The sequence below is a fragment of the Zootoca vivipara genome, chromosome 9 (genome assembly GCF_965207765.1).
Source record: "Zootoca vivipara chromosome 9, rZooViv2.hap1.1, whole genome shotgun sequence".
Classification (NCBI taxonomy): domain Eukaryota; kingdom Metazoa; phylum Chordata; class Lepidosauria; order Squamata; family Lacertidae; genus Zootoca; species Zootoca vivipara.
This window is the reverse complement of record NC_142592.1, coordinates 61,069,188-61,081,318: the sequence shown is the minus strand read 5'-3', so window position 1 is coordinate 61,081,318 and position 12,131 is coordinate 61,069,188. Positions and strand designations below refer to the sequence as shown.

Here is a 12,131-nt window from a genome sequence, read left to right as displayed (position 1 = left end):
CAATAATGCGAGATGAGCGCGCAACCCCAGAGTCGGTCACGACTGGACCTAATGGTCAGGGGTCCCTTTACCTTTTTAAGGAAAAGCGGGGCATTCTGGGATCAAATTAGAAACCGGGGCGGCTTCTGTAAATTCAGGACTATCCCTGAAAAATAGGGACACTTGGAGAGTTTGAAGCACAACCTTTTAAGCGGTGCTATTTCTCTAGAAAAAGAAGTGGCAGAACTCGCCGTGAACACCTCTCTTGTGAGAATGGCAATGGTGCCCACCTGAGAGGTGCCAGAACTGAGTTCCAGCTGAAAAAAGCCCTGCTTTTAAGCCTACATTTCCTGGCATTTGCCCTGCAATTTCTCTCTTCCCTTCCAGTAAAGCAGGTTGTTGGTGCCAAATGCTGGGGGGCCCAGAAGGTAGGGTAAGCTTAGAAGTTGGGGCCAATGTCAAAAAGTTTGAGAAAGACAGTTGTAAGGACATTCGGTTCAATTAGATGTCTTCATCCTAATCAGACCCTTGCTAATCTGCAATACTGCAACCATGCCACCGTGTTCCCATTAGTTTTGCATAATGTACTAAATGGCAGAGGAAATATGTGTGAAGTCCAAGATAAAGAACAGTAGCTTTACAATGCCAGGGCAATTTCATGTCTGGATTCAGGTGAATTCCACTTTCAGGAAGAAGGAGATGACTTGTGTCCCTAAAACTGCACTAGGCCAGAATTTCCCAAACCTCTGAAATTGAGCCATGCTTTAAAATAAATAAATTGTAAGTATGCACCACTCTTATACCCGAGACATTTTAAAATAAAATGGAGAGTCTCCATTAAAGCAGAATCGGGAAATGTTCAGGACAACTCCTGTGGGGGGAAATTTCCTTGTAGGGGTTCAAGTATGAAGGTTTACATCAAATTCCCAATCGACCAGACTTCATTACAGGAAAAGGTCCTGAGAGTCTGCGAGAGCATTTCCATTAGGACACAAACTATATAGACGAATACAGCATCTCTCCCAAAGGACCAGAGGAAACTGTTCGGCCACTCGGATGTTACTAGCCCACAAAACAAAGGAAGAGACAGCCTCGGCCAGAGAAGAAGGCCAAACCAAGTTGATGGACTCTGCCGAAATGGCAAAACTAACTGGGAAGCTCATGAACCAAGAAGACGAGAAATTTAAAAAAGAATGGGGGATGCTTATAACATATATAAAAAATTATTGTAAACAGATTGAAACATCAGCAGGATTTTAAACACACTTGTAATGTAACAGAATGTATAGAAAACCTTGTTGTTGTTTGTTGTTTAGTCGTCTTAGTCGTGTTCGACTCTCCGTGACCCCATGAACCAGAGCATGCCTTGGAAACTCTCACTTTCTTCTCAAAGCTTCTCCTTTTTTTTATGTTCATGGAGTTTTCTTGGCAAAATACTGGAGTGTTTTGCCAGTTCCTTCTCCAGGTGGATCACATTTAGTCTAAACTCTCGGCTATGACCTGTCCGTCTTGGGTGGCCCTGCACGGCATAGCTCATAGCGTCTTGGAGTTATTCATGCCCCTTCGCCACAACAAGGCATTGATCCATGAAGGGGATAGATAACCTAGGAAGATTTAAGAAACAACAACTGGAGAAGCATTGATATGCAGTTGAAAATAGGATCAATGGGACCCATGGAAGGGGTGGGGGGGAAGTCTGGAGATTCAGAGTAATCTCGATAATTAGATTCCGAATTCATTTTGTTGTTGTATGTTTATGTTTTGGAAAATAAAAAATTGTTTTTTAAAAAAAAGAATACAAATATACAGCTTCTTAGCTGCCCATCCAACCACTTCCTGCCACCCCAGCTCCTCACCATCTCACATCCAGCTGCAGTCCAGGAAATACAATTTACTCAATCCATTTTGTACTCTACATATTAGAACCCTCCTTGTACCTTATAGGGAGTTGTTTGTTCAACTTAACAGTCAGCCATCAGTTTCCCCTTTAAGTGGTTCTTACCGTTCCTTTGGTCAGGCCTCCTGCATGCCTACATGCCACTGACAACACTAATAATGGGCCTCGTAGTTTTGGAGTTAGGCTCCATTTCACTCCACGGTTTTACACCCTTTTAATCCCGGACAGTTTGGTTCGCTGAGCTTCAGCAAAGCGGCTCTCTGAGCAACGCCGTGTCTGCAGAATTCTGCCACAGGCTTACAGCACAGCGGCTACTGTTTCTGTTTGAAGGACGGAGGCAAGGAACATCTGCTCCCAAGCAGATCAGCCACATGGCTTCGATTACAATTGATAGGTATACTTGCTCCCAGGTGTGGAACCTGGCAGGTATCAGTGACTGAAATATTATGGAAAGCACCAGAAGTGGAGGGGAAATGGGAGCGACGAGTGACTCTTGTTTTGCTGATGGAAAACATGTTGAGCTTCAACATGCCTATTACGGGACCTTTATAGATCCATTGAGCGTCAGAGGGACCCAACACTCATCTCCTGGTGGTGTTGAACAGACCCTTGGTCATAGCAGATGACATATGTTTATCCATGCGAATTTGAGCTGAGATTTTTGTTTACTGTCTCTGTTTTGGATTTCATGTTTCAGAAAGCTCACTGGCTGGGAGAAAATAGGGGAGTGACTGAATATAAGAAGCTAAAGGTGAGACTACTCTGGACAGTCTTGGCAACTGTTGTTAAGGAAAAGGGAAAAGGGAATCTTTTTTAAATACAGAATTTGGCACTATTGTTTTTCCTATTTATTTTGCATTTTTGTTTTCGAGGCTTTTCCGGTTAATTTGTTTTTGTGACTGTGTGGAATCCAGCTACTGATTGATTGATTGGTTGTGTAACTGCGGAAATGGATAAAAGCCCTCCATCCAAACAATGACTATCATCAATGCAGGTAAGAAAAAATAATAATTTTAATTTTCATCATCTTGTCTTATTTATTTTATAGTATGGTACATTGATTATTGCTTTCATTTTATGGATCAATGGTCTCATTAGATAGTTAAAGAAAAAGGTAAAGGTTAAGGACCACTGACAGTTAAGTCCAGTTGCAAACGACTTTGGGGTTGCAGCACTCATCTCGCTTTACTGGCCAAGGGAGCCAACATTTGTCCGCAGACAGTTTTTTCGGGTCATGTGGCCAGCGTGACTAAGTTGCTTCTGGCGGAACCAGAGCAGTGCACGGAAATGCCGTTTACCTTCCCGCTGCAGTGGTACCTATTTATCTACTTGCACTGGCATGCTTTCGAACTGTTTGGTTGGCAGGACCTGGGACCGAGCAACGGGAGCTCACCCCGTCCTGGGGATTCGAACTGCCGACCTTCTGATCGGCAAGCCCTAGACTCAGTGGTTTAGACCACAGCACCACCTGTGTCCCTTTAGATAGTAAAATTCATGTTAAATTGCTGTTTTAGGGGTTGATTTTAAAAGTCTGGAATGGATTAATCTGTTTCTATGGGTAAGGGTGCCTTGGTTTTGGAACACTTTGGTTTTGGAATGGACTTCTGGAATGGATTAAGTTTGAGAACTAAGATGCCACTGTATGCTCAAGGAAGCAATAGTACCACTCTGTTCCTCCTGGAATACTGTGTCCAGTCCTGGGTACCACAATTTAAGGATGATGACAAGCTGAAACATGTGCAGAGAAGGGCGACGAAGTTGATCAAGGGTCTGGAAACCAAGCCTTATGAGGGAGTTGGGGATATTTAGCTTGGAAAAGAAAAGACTGGGAGGTAATATGATAGCCATCTTCATATACCGGTATCTAAAGGGCGGTCACTTGGAAGACAGAGCAAGCATGCTTTCTGCTGCTCCAGAGGGTAGGACCCAAACCCACAGATCCAAGTTACAAGAAAGGAGATTCCAACTAACATTAGGAAGAACTTTCTGACGGTAAGAGATGTCCAGCAGTGGAATGCCCTACCTTCAAAGGTGCTGAACCCTCCTTTATGGGGTGGGTGGGGGTGGATGTGTTAAACAGAGGTTAGCTGCCCATATATCAAGGATTATTTAGCTGTAATCCCTGAATTGCAGGGAGTTGGACTAGTTGACCCTTGGAGTTCCTTCCAGATGAACAATTCTATGAATAATAGTAATAACAATAATTTTTTTATTTATAACCTGCCCATCTGGCTAGGTTTCCCCAGCCACTCTGGGCAATTTATAACACATTTTTTTTAAAAAAGTAAAACATTAGACATTTAAAATTACCCACTACAAGGCTGCCTTCAGATGTCTTCTAAAAGTCAGATAGTTGTTTATTTCCTTGACATCTGATGGGAGGGCGTTCCACAGGGTGGGCACCACTACCGAGGAGGCCCTCTGCCTGAATCTATGAATTAATGAGAAAAGAATTTGCATTTGAAAATTATCCAAAGAGGAAAGTTGTGTTTTTTTAAAAAATGAAGTTCACTCCAGCCTTATTTTCAAAGCAATTTCCCCATATATAATGTACTTTTCAATGCACGAAATAGGAAAATGAACCATTTCCCTACTTCGGCTGGGACAGCCTTCTTGCTAACAGTGAATTTAGTGTTCCTAGTGTGGATGATTATGGAGCCAAAATAACATTATCCATACTAGAGATGGACAAGACCTAGGGAACCCTGATACTTTGTAAAAGGAGAAAGGAGGGAGGGAGGGAGGGAGGGAAAGAAGCAACTGTCCCACACTTACAACTTCAGGATTTTGCATAATCTTTCTGACTGAAATGCAAGCAGTCTCCTTAATTAGCCAGCTGATTAGTTTTACGATGGATGAAATGCAATTAACCCTGGCTGTGTACGATAGTACTTCCTCCTCCTCCCAAACAATCAAATGTTTGCACAGCCCTAAACGAGTAAATCACATTATCTGACTGCTTTAACATATTCAAATGAGTTATAGGATTGTCACGGGACCAGGGGGCTGGATGCCTGCCACCTAGTGGCCAACAACCTCTTCCTGCAGTTCTAGGAGAACCTGTGACCTTCTATCTAGACCAGGCATAGGCAACCTTGGCTCTCCAGATGTTTTGGAACTACAATTCCCATGATCCCTGACCACTGGCCCTGTTAGCCAAAACATCTGGAGAGCCAAGGTTGCCTATGCCTGATCTAGACATTGTTGGGACCAACCAGCATGGCCAACAGGGATTCTGGGAATTGCAGTCCGGCAACCTCACCTACATATCTTCACCACTACGTTGCACCTAATATAGTACTACAGCAGACACCTTTTCCTTTCCCCTTCTAGCCGAGGGAAGATGGAAAGGCAGTCAGGCCAAGGCATCATACAGAGATGCAGTGGGCACACTCCTCTGTGATGTTTACAGGTAAGAGTTTAGTTATTCAGTTGTGGATTTGGGTGAGGGTTCCCCCCACCTTTTCTTTGCAGCATTCTAGGAGCTCTTTTGCAGCAGTGCCTGTCACACAACATGGGAATGATGTAGAGGGGAGGGAAATGTCAAAGGAAAATCTGGCACGGGAGTTGACCACACAGAGTTTCCCCCTCCTTTCCCTCTTGTTTGAAGGTGAACCACGTTGAATGTGTCGTTTGTGGCTGATGTGATTCCAAAGGCAGGACAAGGTTCATTTGACCTATCTCTTCCCCCACTGTTCTTTCTGATGTGTGAAATTGCAGCTGCTCAGGACAAAGCAGGTGACTTTATTCCAGTAAACAAGCATGGCTGATCCATCAAGAGGCTCCTTCCTTAGTTCCAATCAATTGCCGCCAGCATGTTTAATGTTCCCTGCAGTGTGTCGAGCCAGAAAAGAGATCGAGATGAGACAAATCTCATCTGTATTTCACCTGGCTCTCCTCTGACAGGTGTGTTAGGAGCAGAGACACAATTGCATTACAACAGCTCCCTCTTTACTCACCAATGGACCCATGCCTGTTCTCGCTCTCTTTCCTTGTGACGACTGTGGCATAGAAAACCAGTAAGATGGTTTTCTTAATGGTGCATCACACTGTCATTGTGATTTCACGGAGGTGCATCTCGCTCAGAATATTCACCCAACATCATGGGAAGTGTGGGGTTATCAGACTCCCCACCCCACCCAGAGACAGTCCCTATCTTAATTGGAATGCACTGCTTGTGATTGGCTTAGCTGCTGTGATGTCAGAGAGAAGCAGGAGGGAGAGAAGATCTCTGGGCTGCCGTAGGAAGCTACCTTACACTACCCCAAGCTCATTGGTCCCTCTAGTTCAGTAGAGTCTTCTCCAGGGGTGGCTGACCAACAGACCCTCCTACGTTGTCAGCTTCCAACTCCCATCAGCTCCAGCTAGAAGAGTCAATGGACGGGGTGAAGGGAGCCGCAGTTCAAAAAACATTTCAGGGAACATAGGTTAGCCACCCTGGTCTACACCAACAAGCAACAGCTCCCCACATCCTTTAGCAAAGGTCCTTCCATGATGGACTATGCGGAATTGGCAAAACTGACCTGCGGAGACTCCGAAACCAGGACGAATCAAAATTCCAAAGAGACTGGAGTAAATTTATTGACTATATTAATAATAGCTGTAGAAGTTTGAAGACACTAGCAGGATTGAAATAAATCCTACGACGTGGACTAGATTTGAATGACGAAACTGTGAGACATGGACTGAAAAAGGAAAACCGGATGGGGGGAGGGAGGAAAGTCACAAGCTCGGCAGAGCAAGGGGGAAGGAGATTGGTTGGTATATGTTGGAATTTATTGTGCTTTTTTGTGTAAAGTGAAAATTTAATAAAGTGTGTGTGTGTGTGTGTTTGTGTAAAGGTCCTTCCTGACCCAGTTGTGATCCTTTTAAATAGGATGGATGAGACCTAAGGCCCTCTGTACCGTAACGTGAAACAGCGGCTCCAAGTTACAAGAAAGGAGATTCCACTAAACACCAGGAATAACTTCATGACAGTAAGAGCTGTTCAATAGTGGAACAGACTCCCTTGGGAGGTGAGGGATTTTCTTCCACTGGAGGTTTTTAAACGGTGTTTGGCTGGCCATCTGTTGTGAATGCTTTTGTCCAGATCCCTACATTGCAGGGGGTTGGACTAGATGCCCCTGGGCTCCCCTTCCAACTCCACAATTCTACGATTCGGGTGCTGTTCACCTGAGCATCTCAAGAGTGCTGGACCTCATCGCTTTTTGAAGTGTGGGCCTGAGTTGTCCTTGCCATCTGAAGTAACGGAGTCACGAAACAAACCCTCTGTTTTGGCAAGCCTGTGGCTGGGTATTTAGTCCTGGGAGGAAGAAGTCACTGGGGCCTAGCTCAGCAGCAGATAATCTTCGTTGCATGCAGAGGATCCCGGGATCAACCCTCTGTTTCTCCAGGTAGGGTGGGAGAAACACCCTGAAATCCTGTAGAGATCTTGATCTTGGCTGGATGGGCCAATGTTTCTGACTCCTTATGTAGCAGCTTCCTGAGGTTCTCCCCATCCCAAGCGGAGCCTTCCTGAAGCCAAGGTCTGTGCTGTTAACTACATGGGAGTATTTAAGGGCAAACAGCAGAGTAAATGCTTTAATGGCTGGCACTGAGTGTGCTATTGTGATCCATTTTCATGGCTTGGCATGCCGCTGGCAAAGGGGAGGTGTTTTTTCCTTTGTGCAACCGAGGAATTAGGAGGCATTGAAAGGTTGCAAGCGCCCAGCGTACGAGGTTTGGCTTTTATTTCTTTTCAGCCAGTCGATGCTAAAACATCTGCCACCTCGCTGGGATCGCGCAGCCTGGGGTACTGAACGAATAGTTACACAGGGGGGGATTTAAGTGCATGAGGCAATTACGGAATGAGTCACTTTTGCAGCGACTTCTCTCTCAAAGAGCTCTTGAGAAGCAGATCAGTAGGAGGTTTGCACTCGGCCCACCCCACTCCCCAAACCTCCATGGGGTGAAAGGAGGCACAATTTGTCTTGATTGAAAGGACTGTTGCACTACCAGCGTCGTGCAAAGGGCACGGGAAGGAAAATTACATACAAAAGTCCATCGGTCCCAGCATTGCAGGGGGTTTGGGTGATGCTCCAAGTGGGCCCCACCCCATCTATAGAATTCTATGATTGAGAAATGTTATTTCGTTATTTTTTAAAAAGCAAATTTTCTTACTCTGCTTTTCCACCCAACCCCTGCAAAGCAAAAACCCAAAACTCTCTGCCAAAGCAGTTTGCAAAGAACAAAAGCAGGGCAGTCTCTGCTCTCAAGCTTGCAATTGAACAAGACATGACATGATTGGCTAACCATCTTAGTCGAGATGCCTGCATTGCAGGGGTTGGGCTAGATGACCTTCGGAGTCCCCCCACTCTACAATTCTATGATTCTCTGAAAGGAAAAGGGAGGAGGAGGGGGAAAGCAAACTATGGCACTAGTTCTTAGTTGCAACGTTCAGCAGGTAGTAGTAATTCAGCAGGTCATGGATCAAATCACCATGGAAGGGCTGCTGCTTCTTCTGCTTCTGATGTTGGTGCTGATAATGCCAAAGTTGCAGGTTCAATCCCTGCATATTCCTGCATTGAAGGGGGTTGGGCTAGATGACCCCCAGGGTTCCCTTCCAACTCTAAAATTCTATTATTCTATGATGGCCTCAGCAACGGCAGTTGGTAGCCGGAGGGATGGCAGAGAGGGTTCTCAGCTGGAGGGTTCTCAGCTGGTTTCCCTGTGGGAGCAGCTATCCAACAGATGCAGAGCTTGAAGGGACCCTCAGGGTCATCTAGTCCAACCCCCTGCAGTGCAGGCAATCTCAACTAAAGTATCGATGACAGATGGCCATCCAAGCTCTGCTTAAACACCTCCAAGGAAGGAGAGTCCACCACCTCCCGAGGGAGACCATTCCGCTGTCGAACAGCTCTTACTGTCAGAAAGTTCTTCCTGGTGTTTCGTCGGAATCTCCTTTCTTCCACTGGAGGTTTTTAAACAGTGTTTTCTTGTCACTTGAAGCCATTGGTTTGAGAAAACAAGCTTGCTCCATCTTCCATGTGACAGCCCTTGAGTTATTTGGAGGTGGCTATCGCATCACTTCTCAGTTTCCTCTTTTCCAGGCTAAGCATACCCAGCTCCTTCAACTGTTCCTCATATGGCTTGGTTTCCAGACCCTTGATCATCTTGGTCGCCTTCCTCTGCACACACATTCCAGCTTGTCAATATCCTTCTTAAACTGTAGTGCCCAGAAAGGGGCATGGTATTCCGGGTGTGATCTGACGAAGGCAGAATAGGTCAGTACTATTACTTTCCCTTGCTCTGGACTCTATACTTCTGTTGATGGGTGCTAGAATAGTATTAGCCTTTTTTGCTGCTGCATCACACTGTTGACTCGTAGCTTGTGGTCACCTTCAGTTGAATTCTTTTCTTTAATGTTCACGTATCTAAGAAATGCAAGATCCCAGCCTTCCTGGCACACATTCTGGAAACTGGGCAAACTGCATTTCACTGCTCCTCCTGGCCTGTGGCTTGAACCCCCATTTCACATACTGTACTTCAAATGGTCAACGGTTCATTGTTTCTATCAACAAACAGGCAACATTTCCCATATATATATATATATATATATATATATATATATATATATATGTTTTAAATAGGATGAGGTGCTACAGGTTTACGCATGGAGACGCACAATGTCTCAGACCAGATCAGACTCTGAAATCCAAACTGTTGGAAGTCTATATGTGAAACTAAAATGTAAGCAGCTGAGATTCATCCCACTGTTGAAGGAAACTGGCACTTAGAGAGTTTTCTGTGTGTCATCAAACACACAGAGATGATTGAAAATGCATCCTTCTCGCTATATCAACATTATTTAAATGATCCCATGTTTTAATCACTTCTCCACTTACATTTGCCTTTTCTTTTTTTAAAAAGCTTTGCAGTGCCTCCTCAAGGCCTTGAAAGATGCTCTTGAAAGAAATATCATTCTGTCAGACCAGCAGTGATTCATAGGCGGTGGGGAAGCAGCTGGAAATGATTTTTCTCGGCGATGATATATCGATTGAGCCCAATGAGCATGGAGCGATGGTCCACAAGCAAAAAAACCAGTCGTGAGCGAGTGAAAACAGACCACAGCGTCATTTTCTCCCAATGTTTACTGCCAAAGTCCAGGTTGGCAAAACGTAGGGGAGACAGCCCTTCAGATGCCACCCATCACCCCGCCTCCACCGCCCACTGGCTGGGGATCCACACAGGAGTTGTCAGAAGCCTAATGGTCCTCGTGAAATTTATAAAGTAAGGTTTCGAAACGGATTGAGTACGCAACCCGAGGTACCACTGTGTACTCAGGATCTACTTGTGAAAGCCCACTTGGGTCTCTGGCCTGAACTTGCAAGCTATTCTTATGTTATGTTATTGTACACCTGAAGGATTCCTTCCTTCCTTCCTTCCTTCCTTCCTTCCTTCCTTCCTTCCTTCCTTCCTTCCTTCCTTCCTTCCTTCCTTCTTTCCTTCCTTCCTTCCTCCCTCCCTCCCTCCCTCCCTCCCTCCCTCCCTCCCTCCCTTTCTTTCTTTCTTTCTTTCTTTCTTCCCCCAATGATTAAAACACTTTCTTGGAATCTGTCCAGTGCTTCTATTCTGCCACCTTGCATTATACACAATGAGGCATCCGATAGGGAAACTTCCTTGGCTTAGCTTCAGAATGAGATGGGCTTACATTTTCCGCAGAGATGACTATCCTTCCATTTGTGCATTTGCTAATGACTACCGTGTTGGCAGCAGAGGCGTCTCGGAATGTAGGCAGTCTCATTTTATTTGACCGCAACGCTTCCTGAACGCCAATCTTGGCACTTGCCACTCAATATACTATGCCCATTTCCCGTGTGCAAAGAAAGTGTCTCCATCATATGACAACATTCAGGCCCTTATGGAATAGGTGTACTTATGCATTGTGCTTTTCCACGGGCAATATATGCAAAGAAAATATTTCTAGGTGGTCCAAAGTAGGAAGGGATGATAACAGAGGGTAATTTCTTTCGGTCTGCATTCTAAATCAAGCTGATCTAATCTGCGGTTCCCAGAGTTACATGCATATTGGAATAAGAACATCAGAAGAGTTCTGCTGCAGTTTCCAGAAACTGGTATTCAGAAGCATCATAGCAGAGTATGGCTCGTAGGCACTGATAGGCTGCTGCTCCATGTGCGGGTGGTGCTGTGGTCTGAACCACCGAGCCTCTTGGGCTTGCCGATCAGAAGGTTGGCGGTTCAAATCCCCTGAAGGGGTGAGCTCCTGATGTTCTGTCCCAGCTCCTGCCAACCTAGCAGTTCGAAAGCACGCCAGTGCAAGTAGACAAATAGGTACCACTGCAGTGAGAAGGTAAATGGCATTTCCGTGCACTCTGGTTTCCGTCATGGTGTTCCGTTGCACCAGTAACGGTTTAGTCATGCTGGCCACATGACACGGAAAGCTGTCTTGTGGACAAACGCCAGCTCCCTCGGCCTGAAAGCGAGATGAGCGCCGCATCCCATAGTCGCCTTTGACTGGACTTAACTGTCCAGGGTTGTTGTTTTTTTACCTCTTGTGGAAGCAGGAGCGCGGGCTCATGGGGGCTGAGCTGCCTCCATGTGTAGGGCAGAGGGCATGGGGCATTCTAGCACCCAGTGCAGAGCCCGGCCTCCCCCCGACCACGGTGCTCCACTGGGGGGTGCCATGATCTGTCTGCTGTGTGGCTTCCTTAAATGTCCACGACTTCTAGTGTTATGAGAGGGAGAAAATTTCTTTTCCATCTCTCACCCCCTGCCATCTCCATGCAGTGTTCAGTCTTCCTAACCATTTCCCCAAACCATCTCCCGTCTAATTCACAGCACCAGCATGTGTGTTATATCACATTTAATTGGCTTGGGCAGCAAGCTAATTGGAAGCCACAGAGCTGAAAGGTTAGCAATGACAGTCTGTAGAGCAACGTAAGTTTATTTGTCACGGGGCTCCAGCAAAGCAGCGTTTTTAGACTGCCGTCTGACAGGAGCAGGGCTGGGGGACAAAACCAATTGAGTTCACTTCTAAAGGCAACTCTACCTAATTTTCACTTTCCAGAAAAGCACACAAACCCTCCGTCCCTTGAAATTCACACTTCTGTGAATTTTGGAGTGTTCTCCAGTCAAGCAATGTGTACCAAAACACATGTTAAGTGTGCGTAAGAATGCATAAGTTGGTGAAAATAATCAATTTTGGTTATTTTAATACTTATTAAATTTGCATACCGCTCTTCATCTGAAGAACACA

The 12,131-nt window shown here is 45.5% G+C and overlaps 1 long non-coding RNA gene across 1 annotated transcript; it reads left to right on the top strand.

The window, feature by feature from the left end:
• Window positions 1-2,049: 2,049 nt before the first annotated feature.
• Window positions 2,050-10,369, top strand: LOC148684664 (uncharacterized). The gene is made up of 3 exons (XR_015951782.1): window positions 2,050-2,870; window positions 5,210-5,288; window positions 9,785-10,369. It is a non-coding gene; the product is annotated as an uncharacterized LOC148684664 (long non-coding RNA).
• Window positions 10,370-12,131: the final 1,762 nt, after the last annotated feature.